We start from the raw sequence: 13,288 nt of genomic DNA, 5'->3' as shown, positions 1-13,288 counted from the left end.
AAACACTGCACAGAATAAATTAAATAATGTAAAAAATAGTACAAAAAATGGGTTTTTTGTTGTTAAATCACTCTAAATTTGATCCGAAAAGTTTGAAATTTGGCAGGTAGATTCCTTGCTAATACTTTATCAATATATTTCCTAAAGTGTAACTATATCTCAATAAACACTGCACAGAATAAATTAAATAATGTAAAAAATAGTACAAAAAATGGGTTTTTTGTTGTTAAATCACTCTAAATTTGATCCGAAAATTTTGAAATTTGGCTGGTAGATTCCTTGCTAATACTTTATTAATATATTACCTAAAATTTAACTAAATCTCAATAAATACTGCACATAATAAATTAAATAATGTAAAAAATAGTACAAAAAATGGGTTTTTTGTTGTTAAATCACTCTAAATTTGATCCGAAAATTTTGAAATTTGGCAGGTAGATTCCTTGCTAACACTTTATCAATATATTTCCTAAAATGTAACAATATCTCAATAAACACTGCACAGAATAAATTAAATAATGTAAAAAATAGTACAAAAAATGGGTTTTTTGTTGTTAAATCACTCTAAATTTGATCCGAAAATTTTGAAATTTGGCAGGTAGATTCCTTGATAATACTTGCTTTTTTTTATTACTTTTTTTCTATTACTTTTTTTTTATTCCTTTTTTTTTATTACTTTTCTTTTATTACTTTTTTTTTATTAATTTTTTTTTATTACTTTTTTTTATTACTCTTTTTTTATTACTTTTTTTTATTACTTTTTTTTATTACTTTTTTTTTATTACTTTTTTTTATTACTTTTTTTTATTACTTTTTTTTTATTACTTTTTTTTATTACTTTTTTTATTACTTTTTTTTATTACTTTTTTTTTATTACTTTTTTTTTATTACTTTTTTTTATTACTTTTTTTTTATTATTTTTTTTATTACTTTTTTTTTATTACTTTTTTTTATTACTTTTTTTTTATTCCTTTTTTTTTATTACTTTTTTTATTACTTTTTTTTATTACTCTTTTTTTATTACTTTTTTTTATTATTTTTTTTTTATTACTTTTTTTTATTTTTTTATTACTTTTTTTTTTATTACTTTTTTTTATTACTTTCTTTTTATTACTTTTTTTTATTACTTTTTTTTTGTTACTTTTTTTTATTACTTTTTTTTATTACCTTTTTTTATTACTTTTTTTTATTACTTTTTTTTATTACTTTTTTTTTATTACTTTTTTTTTATTACTTTTTTTTATTACTTTTTTTTATTACTTTTTTTTATTATTTTTTTGTTGTTAAATCACTCTAAATTTGATCCGAAAATTTTGAAATTTGGCAGGTAGATTACTTGCTAATACTTTATCAATATATTTCCTAAAATGCAACTATATCTCAACAAACACTGCACAGAATAAATTAAATAATGTAAAAAATAGTACAAAAAATGGGTTTTTTGTTGTTAAATCACTCTAAATTTGATCCGAAAATTTTGAAATTTGGCAGGTAGATTCCTTGCTAATACTTTATCAATATATTTCCTAAAATGTAACTATATCTCAATAAACACTGCACAGAATAAATTAAATAATGTAAAAAATAGTACAAAAAATGGGTTTTTTGTTGTTAAATCACTCTAAATTTGATCCGAAAATTTTGAAATTTGGCAGGTAGATTCCTTGCTAATACTTTATCAATATATTTCCTAAAATGTAACTATATCTCAATAAACACTGCACAGAATAAATTAAATAATGTAAAAAATAGTACAAACAATGGGTTTTTTGTTGTTAAATCACTCTAAATTTGATCCGAAAATTTTGAAATTTGGCAGGTAGATTCCTTGCTAATACTTTATCAACATATTTCCTAAAATGTAACTATATCTCAATAAACACTGCACAAAATAAATTAAAAAATGTAAAAAATAGTACAAAAAATGGGTTTTTTGTTGTTAAATCACTCTAAATTTGATCCGAAAATTTTGAAATTTGGCTGGTAGATTCCTTGCTAATACTGTATCAATATATTTCCTAAAATGTAACTATATCTCAATAAACACTGCACAGAATAAATTAAATAATGTAAAAAATAGTACAAAAAATGGGTTTTTTGTTGTTAAATCAATCTAAATTTGATCCGAAAATTTTGAAATTTGGCAGGTAGATTCCTTGCTAATACTTTATCAATATATTTCCTAAAATGTAACTATATCTCAATAAACACTGCACAGAATAAATTAAATAATGTAAAAAATAGTACAAAAAATGGGTTTTTTGTTGTTAAATCACTCTAAATTTGATCCGAAAAGTTTGAAATTTGGCAGGTAGATTCCTTGCTAATACTTTATCAATATATTTCCTAAAGTGTAACTATATATCAATAAACACTGCACAGAATAAATTAAATAATGTAAAAAATAGTACAAAAAATGGGTTTTTTGTTGTTAAATCACTCTAAATTTGATCCGAAAATTTTGAAATTTGGCTGGTAGATTCCTTGCTAATACTTTGTCAATATATTACCTAAAATTTAACTATATCTCAATAAATACTGCACATAATAAATTAAATAATGTAAAAAATAGTACAAAAAATGGGTTTTTTGTTGTTAAATCACTCTAAATTTGATCCGAAAATTTTGAAATTTGGCAGGTAGATTCCTTGCTAACACTTTATCAATATATTTCCTAAAATGTAACTATATCTCAATAAACACTGCACAGAATAAATTAAATAATGTAAAAAATAGTACAAAAAATGGGTTTTTTGTTGTTAAATCACTCTAAATTTGATCCGAAAATTTTGAAATTTGGCAGGTAGATTCCTTGATAATACTTGCTTTTTTTTATTACTTTTTTTCTATTACTTTTTTTTATTCCTTTTTTTTATTACTTTTCTTTTATTACTTTTTTTTATTAATTTTTTTTTATTACTTTTTTTTATTACTCTTTTTTTATTACTTTTTTTTATTACTTTTTTTTATTACTTTTTTTTTATTACTTTTTTTTATTACTTTATTTTATTACTTTTTTTTTATTACTTTTTTTTTATTACTTTCTTTATTACTTTTTTTTATTACTTTTTTTTATTACTTTTTTTTTATTACTTTTTTTTATTACTTTTTTTTTATTATTTTTTTTTATTACTTTTTTTTTATTACTTTTTTTTTATTACTTTTTTTTATTACTTTTTTTTTATTACTTTTTTTTTATTACTTTTTTTTTATTACTTTTTTTTTATTACTTTTTTTTATTACTTTTTTTTTATTATTTTTTTTTTATTACTTTTTTTTATTACTTTTTTTTATTACTTTTTTTTAGTACTTTTTTTTTTATTACTTTTTTTTTATTACTTTTTTTTTATTACTTTTTTTTATTACTTTTTTTTTATCACTTTTTTTTATTACTTTTTTTTTATCACTTTTTTTAGTACTTTTTTTTTTATTACTTTTTTTTTATTACTTTTTTTTTTTTACTTTTTTTTTATTACTTTTTTTTATTACTTTTTTTTTATTACTTTTTTTTATTACTTTTTTTTATTACTTTTTTTTATTACTTTTTTTTATTACTTTTTTTTTGTTACTTTTTTTTTATTACTTTTTTTATTACCTTTTTTTATTACTTTTTTTTTATTACTTTTTTTTATTACTTTTTTTTTATTACTTTTTATATTACTTTTTTTTATTACTTTTTTTTTTATTACTTTTTTTTATTACTTTTTTTTATTACTTTTTTTTATTACTTTTTTTTATTATTTTTTTGTTAAATCACTCTAAATTTGATCCGAAAATTTTGAAATTTGGCAGGTAGATTACTTGCTAATACTTTATCAATATATTTAATAAAATGTAACTATATCTCAACAAACACTGCACAGAATAAATTAAATAATGTAAAAAATAGTACAAACCATGGGTTTTTTGTTGTTAAATCACTCTAAATTTGATCCGAAAATTTTGAAATTTGTCAGGTAGATTGCTTGCTAATACTTTATCAATATATTTCCTAAAATGTAACTATATCTCAATAAACACTGCACAAAATAAATTAAAAAATGTAAAAAATAGTACAAAAAATGGGTTTTTTGTTGTTAAATCACTCTAAATTTGATCCGAAAATTTTGAAATTTGGCTGGTAGATTCCTTGCTAATACTGTATCAATATATTTCCTAAAATGTAACTATATCTCAATAAACACTGCACAGAATAAATTAAATAATGTAAAAAATAGTACAAAAAATGGGTTTTTTGTTGTTAAATCAATCTAAATTTGATCCGAAAATTTTGAAATTTGGCAGGTAGTTTCGTTGCTAATACTTTATCAATATATTTCCTAAAATGTAACTATATCTCAATAAACACTGCACAGAATAAATTAAATAATGTAAAAAATAGTACAAAAAATGGGTTTTTTGTTGTTAAATCACTCTAAATTTGATCCGAAAATTTTGAAATTTGGCAGGTAGATTCCTTGATAATACTTGCTTTTTTTTATTACTTTTTTTTTATTACTTTTTTTTTATTCCTTTTTTTTATTACTTTTCTTTTATTACTTTTTTTTTATTAATTTTTTTTTATTACTTTTTTTTATTACTCTTTTTTTATTACTTTTTTTTATTACTTTTTTTTATTACTTTTTTTTTATTACTTTTTTTTATTACTTTTTTTTATTACTTTTTTTTATTACTTTTTTTTTATTACTTTTTTTATTACTTTTTTTTATTACTTTTTTTTGTTACTTTTTTTTATTACTTTTTTTTATTACTTTTTTTTTATTATTTTTTTTTATTACTTTTTTTTTATTACTTTTTTTTTATTACTTTTTTTTATTACTTTTTTTTATTACTTTTTTTTTATTACTTTTTTTTTATTACTTTTTTTTATTACTTTTTTTTTATTATTTTTTTTTATTACTTTTTTTTATTACTTTTTTTTTAGTACTTTTTTTTTTATTACTTTTTTTTTATTACTTTTTTTTTATTACTTTTTTTTATTACTTTTTTATTATCACTTTTTTTTTATTACTTTTTTTTTATCACTTTTTTTTAGTACTTTTTTTTTATTACTTTTTTTTATTACTTTTTTTTTATCACTTTTTTTTTATTACTTTTTTTTATCACTTTTTTTAGTACTTTTTTTTTATTACTTTTTTTTTATTACTTTTTTTTTTATTACTTTTTTTTTATTACTTTTTTTTATTACTTTTTTTTTATTACTTTTTTTTATTACTTTTTTTTATTACTTTTTTTTATTACTTTTTTTTATTACTTTTTTTTTGTTACTTTTTTTTATTACTTTTTTTATTACCTTTTTTTATTACTTTTTTTTTATTACTTTTTTTTTATTACTTTTTTTTATTACTTTTTTTTTATTACTTTTTTTATTACTTGTTTTTATTACTTTTTTTTTATTACTTTTTTTTTATTACTTTTTTTTATTACTTTTTTTATTACTTTTTTTTATTATTTTTTTGTTGTTAAATCACTCTAAATTTGATCCGAAAATTTTGAAATTTGGCAGGTAGATTACTTGCTAATACTTTATCAATATATTTAATAAAATGTAACTATATCTCAACAAACACTGCACAGAATACATTAAATAATGTAAAAAATAGTGCAAAAAATGGGTTTTTTGTTGTTAAATCACTCTAAATTTGATCCGAAAATTTTGAAATTTGGCAGGTAGATTCCTTGCTAATACTTTATCAATATATTTCCTAAAATGTAACTATATCTCAATAAACACTGCACAGAATAAATGAAATAATGTAAAAAATAGTACAAAAAATGGGTTTTTTGTTGTTAAATCACTCTAAATTTGATCCGAAAATTTTGAAATTTGGTAGGTAGATTCCTTGCTAATACTTTATCAATATATTTCCTAAAATGTAACTATATCTCAATAAACACTGCACAGAATAAATTAAATAATGTAAAAAATAGTACAAACCATGGGTTTTTTGTTGTTAAATCACTCTAAATTTGATCCGAAAATTTTGAAATTTGTCAGGTAGATTCCTTGCTAATACTTTATCAATATATTTCCTAAAATGTAACTATATCTCAATAAACACTGCACAAAATAAATTAAAAAATGTAAAAAATAGTACAAAAAATGGGTTTTTTGTTGTTAAATCACTCTAAATTTGATCCGAAAATTTTGAAATTTGGCTGGTAGATTCCTTGCTAATACTGTATCAATATATTTCCTAAAATGTAACTATATCTCAATAAACACTGCACAGAATAAATTAAATAATGTAAAAAATAGTACAAAAAATGGGTTTTTTGTTGTTAAATCAATCTAAATTTGATCCGAAAATTTTGAAATTTGGCAGGTAGATTCCTTGCTAATACTTTATCAATATATTTCCTAAAATGTAACTATATCTCAATAAACACTGCACAGAATAAATTAAATAATGTAAAAAATAGTACAAAAAATGGGTTTTTTGTTGTTAAATCACTCTAAATTTGATCCGAAAAGTTTGAAATTTGGCAGGTAGATTCCTTGCTAATACTTTATCAATATATTTCCTAAAGTGTAACTATATCTCAATAAACACTGCACAGAATAAATTAAATAATGTAAAAAATAGTACAAAAAATGGGTTTTTTGTTGTTAAATCACTCTAAATTTGATCCGAAAATTTTGAAATTTGGCTGGTAGATTCCTTGCTAATACTTTATCAATATATTACCTAAAATTTAACTATATCTCAATAAATACTGCACATAATAAATTAAATAATGTAAAAAATAGTACAAAAAATGGGTTTTTTGTTGTTAAATCACTCTAAATTTGATCCGAAAATTTTGAAATTTGGCAGGTAGATTCCTTGCTAACACTTTATCAATATATTTCCTAAAATGTAACTATATCTCAATAAACACTGCACAGAATAAATTAAATAATGTAAAAAATAGTACAAAAAATGGGTTTTTTGTTGTTAAATCACTCTAAATTTGATCCGAAAATTTTGAAATTTGGCAGGTAGATTCCTTGATAATACTTGCTTTTTTTTATTACTTTTTTTCTATTACTTTTTTTTTATTCCTTTTTTTTTATTACTTTTCTTTTATTACTTTTTTTTTATTAATTTTTTTTTATTACTTTTTTTTATTACTCTTTTTTTATTACTTTTTTGTATTACTTTTTTTTATTATTTTTTTTATTACTTTTTTTTTGTTACTTTTTTTTTATTACTTTTTTTATTACCTTTTTTTATTACTTTTTCTTTTTTACTTTTTTTTTATTACTTTTTTTTTATTACTTTTTTTTTTAGTTTTTTTATTACTTTTTTTTATTACTTTTTTTTTATTACTTTTTTTTTATTACTTTTTTTTATTACTTTTTTTATTACTTTTTTTTATTATTTTTTTGTTGTTAAATCACTCTAAATTTGATCCGAAAATTTTGAAATTTGGCAGGTAGATTACTTGCTTATACTTTATCAATATATTTAATAAAATGTAACTATATCTCAACAAACACTGCACAGAATAAATTAAATAATGTAAAAAATAGTACAAAAAATGGGTTTTTTGTTGTTAAATCACTCTAAATTTGATCCGAAAATTTTGAAATTTGGCAGGTAGATTCCTTGCTAATACTTTATCAATATATTTCCTAAAATGTAACTATATCTCAATAAACACTGCACAGAATAAATTAAATAATGTAAAAAATAGTACAAAAAATGGGTTTTTTGTTGTTAAATCACTCTAAATTTGATCCGAAAATTTTGAAATTTGGCAGGTAGATTCCTTGCTAATACTTTATCAATATATTTCCTAAAATGTAACTATATCTCAATAAACACTGCACAGAATAAATTAAATAATGTAAAAAATAGTACAAACCACGGGTTTTTTGTTGTTAAATCACTCTAAATTTGATCCGAAAATTTTGAAATTTGGCAGGTAGATTCCTTGCTAATACTTTATCAATATATTTCCTAAAATGTAACTATATCTCAATAAACACTGCACAAAATAAATTAAAAAATGTAAAAAATAGTACAAAAAATGGGTTTTTTGTTGTTAAATCACTCTAAATTTGATCCGAAAATTTTGAAATTTGGCTGGTAGATTCCTTGCTAATACTGTATCAATATATTTCCTAAAATGTAACTATATCTCAATAAACACTGCACAGAATAAATTAAATAATGTAAAAAATAGTACAAAAAATGGGTTTTTTGTTGTTAAATCAATCTAAATTTGATCCGAAAATTTTGAAATTTGGCAGGTAGATTCCTTGCTAATACTTTATCAATATATTTCCTAAAGTGTAACTATATCTCAATAAACACTGAACAGAATAAATTAAATAATGTAAAAAATAGTACAAAAAATGGGTTTTTTGTTGTTAAATCACTCTAAATTTGATCCGAAAAGTTTGAAATTTGGCAGGTAGATTCCTTGCTAATACTTTATCAATATATTTCCTAAAGTGTAACTATATCTCAATAAACACTGAACAGAATAAATTAAATAATGTAAAAAATAGTACAAAAAATGGGTTTTTTGTTGTTAAATCACTCTAAATTTGATCCGAAAATTTTGAAATTTGGCTGGTAGATTCCTTGCTAATACTTTATCAATATATTACCTAAAATTTAACTATATCTCAATAAATACTGCACATAATAAATTAAATAATGTAAAAAATAGTACAAAAAATGGGTTTTTTGTTGTTAAATCACTCTAAATTTGATCCGAAAATTTTGAAATTTGGCAGGTAGATTCCTTGCTAACACTTTATCAATATATTTCCTAAAATGTAACTATATCTCAATAAACACTGCACAGAATAAATTAAATAATGTAAAAAATAGTACAAAAAATGGGTTTTTTGTTGTTAAATCACTCTAAATTTGATCCGAAAATTTTGAAATTTGGCAGGTAGATTCCTTGCTAATACTTTATCAATATATTTCCTAAAATGTAACTATATCTCAATAAACACTGCACAAAATAAATTAAAAAATGTAAAAAATAGTACAAAAAATGGGTTTTTTGTTGTTAAATCACTCTAAATTTGATCTGAAAATTTTGAAATTTGGCTGGTAGATTCCTTGCTAATACTGTATCAATATATTTCCTAAAATGTAACTATATCTCAATAAACACTGCACAGAATAAATTAAATAATGTAAAAAATAGTACAAAAAATGGGTTTTTTGTTGTTAAATCAATCTAAATTTGATCCGAAAATTTTGAAATTTGGCAGGTAGATTCCTTGCTAATACTTTATCAATATATTTCCTAAAATGTAACTATATCTCAATAAACACTGCACAGAATAAATTAAATAATGTAAAAAATAGTACAAAAAATGGGTTTTTTGTTGTTAAATCACTCTAAATTTGATCCGAAAAGTTTGAAATTTGGCAGGTAGATTCCTTGCTAATACTTTATCAATATATTTCCTAAAGTGTAACTATATCTCAATAAACACTGCACAGAATAAATTAAATAATGTAAAAAATAGTACAAAAAATGGGTTTTTTGTTGTTAAATCACTCTAAATTTGATCCGAAAATTTTGAAATTTGGCTGGTAGATTCCTTGCTAATACTTTATCAATATATTACCTAAAATTTAACTATATCTCAATAAATACTGCACATAATAAATTAAATCATGTAGAAAATAGTACAAAAAATTGGTTTTTTGTTGTTAAATCTCTCTAAATTTGATCCGAAAATTTTGAAATTTGGCAGGTAGATTCCTTGCTAACACTTTATCAATATATTTCCTAAAATGTAACTATATCTCAATAAACACTGCACAGAATAAATTAAATAATGTAAAAAATAGTACAAAAAATGGGTTTCTTGTTGTTAAATCACTCTAAATTTGATCCGAAAATTTTGAAATTTGGCAGGTAGATTCCTTGATAATACTTGCTTTTTTTATTACTTTTTTTCTATTACTTTTTTTTTATTCCTTTTTTTTTATTACTTTTCTTTAATTACTTTTTTTTTATTAATTTTTTTTTATTACTTTTTTTTATTACTCTTTTTTTATTACTTTTTTTTATTACTTTTTTTTATTACTTTTTTTTTATTACTTTTTTTTATTACTTTTTTTATTACTTTTTTTTATTACTTTTTTTTATTACTTTTTTTTATTATTTTTTTGTTGTTAAATCACTCTAAATTTGATCCGAAAATTTTGAAATTTGGCAGGTAGATTACTTGCTAATACTTTATCAATATATTTAATAAAATGTAACTATATCTCAACAAACACTGCACAGAATAAATTAAATAATGTAAAAAATAGTACAAACCATGGGTTTTTTGTTGTTAAATCACTCTAAATTTGATCCGAAAATTTTGAAATTTGTCAGGTAGATTCCTTGCTAATACTTTATCAATATATTTCCTAAAATGTAACTATATCTCAATAAACACTGCACAAAATAAATTAAAAAATGTAAAAAATAGTACAAAAAATGGGTTTTTTGTTGTTAAATCACTCTAAATTTGATCCGAAAATTTTGAAATTTGGCTGGTAGATTCCTTGCTAATACTGTATCAATATATTTCCTAAAATGTAACTATATCTCAATAAACACTGCACAGAATAAATTAAATAATGTAAAAAATAGTACAAAAAATGGGTTTTTTGTTGTTAAATCAATCTAAATTTGATCCGAAAATTTTGAAATTTGGCAGGTAGATTCCTTGCTAATACTTTATCAATATATTTCCTAAAATGTAACTATATCTCAATAAACACTGCACAGAATAAATTAAATAATGTAAAAAATAGTACAAAAAATGGGTTTTTTGTTGTTAAATCACTCTAAATTTGATCCGAAAATTTTGAAATTTGGCAGGTAGATTCCTTGATAATACTTGCTTTTTTTTATTACTTTTTTTCTATTACTTTTTTTTTATTCCTTTTTTTTATTACTTTTCTTTTATTACTTTTTTTTTATTAATTTTTTTTTATTACTTTTTTTTATTACTCTTTTTTTATTACTTTTTTTATTACTTTTTTTTATTACTTTTTTTTTATTACTTTTTTTTATTACTTTTTTTTATTACTTTTTTTTTATTACTTTTTTTTTTATTACTTTTTTTATTACTTTTTTTTATTACTTTTTTTTGTTACTTTTTTTTTATTACTTTTTTTTATTACTTTTTTTTTATTATTTTTTTTTATTACTTTTTTTTTATTACTTTTTTTTTATTACTTTTTTTTATTACTTTTTTTTTATTACTTTTTTTTATTACTTTTTTTTTATTACTTTTTTTTTATTACTTTTTTTTATTACTTTTTTTTTATTATTTTTTTTTATTACTTTTTTTTATTACTTTTTTTTATTACTTTTTTTTTAGTACTTTTTTTTTATTACTTTTTTTTTATTACTTTTTTTTTATTACTTTTTTTTATTACTTTTTTTTTATCACTTTTTTTTTATGACTTTTTTTTTATCACTTTTTTTTAGTACTTTTTTTTTATTACTTTTTTTTATTACTTTTTTTTTTATTACTTTTTTTTTATTACTTTTTTAATTACTTTTTTTTTTATTACTTTTTTTTATTACTTTTTTTTATTACTTTTTTTTATTACTTTTTTTTATTACTTTTTTTTTGTTACTTTTTTTTTATTACTTTTTTTATTACCTTTTTTTATTACTTTTTTTTTATTACTTTTTTTTTATTACTTTTTTTATTACTTTTTTTTATTACTTTTTTTTTTATTACTTTTTTTTTATTACTTTTTTTTATTACTTTTTTTTATTACTTTTTTTTATTATTTTTTTGTTGTTAAATCACTCTAAATTTGATCCGAAAATTTTGAAATTTGGCAGGTAGATTACTTGCTAATACTTTATCAATATATTTAATAAAATGTAACTATATCTCAACAAACACTGCACAGAATAAATTAAATAATGTAAAAAATAGTACAAAAAATGGGTTTTTTGTTGTTAAATCACTCTAAATTTGATCCGAAAATTTTGAACTTTGGCAGGTAGATTCCTTGCTAATACTTTATCAATATATTTCCTAAAATGTAACTATATCTCAATAAACACTGCACAGAATAAATTAAATAATGTAAAAAATAGTACAAAAAATGGGTTTTTTGTTGTTAAGTCACTCTAAATTTGATCCGAAAATTTTGAAATTTGGCAGGTAGATTCCTTGCTAATACTTTATCAATATATTTCCTAAAATGTAACTATATCTCAATAAACACTGCACAGAATAAATTAAATAATGTAAAAAATAGTACAAAAAATGGGTTTTTTGTTGTTAAATCACTCTAAATTTGATCCGAAAAGTTTGAAATTTGGCAGGTAGATTCCTTGCTAATACTTTATCAATATATTTCCTAAAGTGTAACTATATCTCAATAAACACTGCACAGAATAAATTAAATAATGTAAAATATAGTACAAAAAATGGGTTTTTTGTTGTTAAATCACTCTAAATTTGATCCGAAAATTTTGAAATTTGGCTGGTAGATTCCTTGCTAATACTTTATCAATATATTACCTAAAATTTAACTATATTTCAATAAATACTGCACATAATAAATTAAATAATGTAAAAAATAGTACAAAAAATGGGTTTTTTGTTGTTAAATCACTCTAAATTTGATCCGAAAATTTTGAAATTTGGCAGGTAGATTCCTTGCTAACACTTTATCAATATATTTCCTAAAATGTAACTATATCTCAATAAACACTGCACAGAATAAATTAAATAATGTAAAAAATAGTACAAAAAATGGGTTTTTTGTTGTTAAATCACTCTAAATTTGATCCGAAAATTTTGAAATTTGGCAGGTAGATTCCTTGATAATACTTGCTTTTTTTTATTACTTTTTTTCTATTACTTTTTTTTTATTCCTTTTTTTTTATTACTTTTCTTTTATTACTTTTTTTTTATTAATTTTTTTTTATTACTTTTTTTTATTACTCTTTTTTTATTACTTTTTTTTTACTTTTTTTTATTACTTTTTTTTTATTACTTTTTTTTATTACTTTTTTTTATTACTTTTTTTTTATTACTTTTTTTTTATTACTTTTTTTATTACTTTTTTTTATTACTTTTTTTTATTACTTTTTTTTTATTACTTTTTTTTATTACTTTTTTTTATTATTTTTTTTTATTACTTTTTTTTTATTACTTTTTTTTTATTACTTTTTTTTATTACTTTTTTTTTATTACTTTTTTTTTATTACTTTTTTTTTATTACTTTTTTTTTGGTACTTTTTTTTTTATTACTTTTTTTTTATTACTTTTTTTTTATTACTTTTTTTTATTACT

At 19.1% G+C, this 13,288-nt stretch overlaps 1 long non-coding RNA gene across 2 annotated transcripts; it reads left to right on the top strand.

Moving 5' to 3' along the window:
• The first annotated feature begins 304 nt into the window (after positions 1-304).
• Positions 305-12,989, top strand: LOC126884924 (uncharacterized). Of its 2 annotated transcripts, none has more exons than XR_007698191.1 (3): positions 305-434; positions 9,716-9,879; positions 12,805-12,989. It is a non-coding gene; the product is annotated as an uncharacterized LOC126884924 (long non-coding RNA). The 2 variants fall into 2 exon arrangements; XR_007698190.1 differs by lacking the exon at positions 12,805-12,989 and adding an exon at positions 10,840-10,980.
• The last annotated feature ends 299 nt before the right edge of the window (positions 12,990-13,288 follow it).

Source organism: Diabrotica virgifera, chromosome 5 (assembly GCF_917563875.1).
Source record: "Diabrotica virgifera virgifera chromosome 5, PGI_DIABVI_V3a".
NCBI lineage: Eukaryota > Metazoa > Arthropoda > Insecta > Coleoptera > Chrysomelidae > Diabrotica > Diabrotica virgifera.
This window is presented reverse-complemented; position numbering and strand designations above follow the sequence as displayed.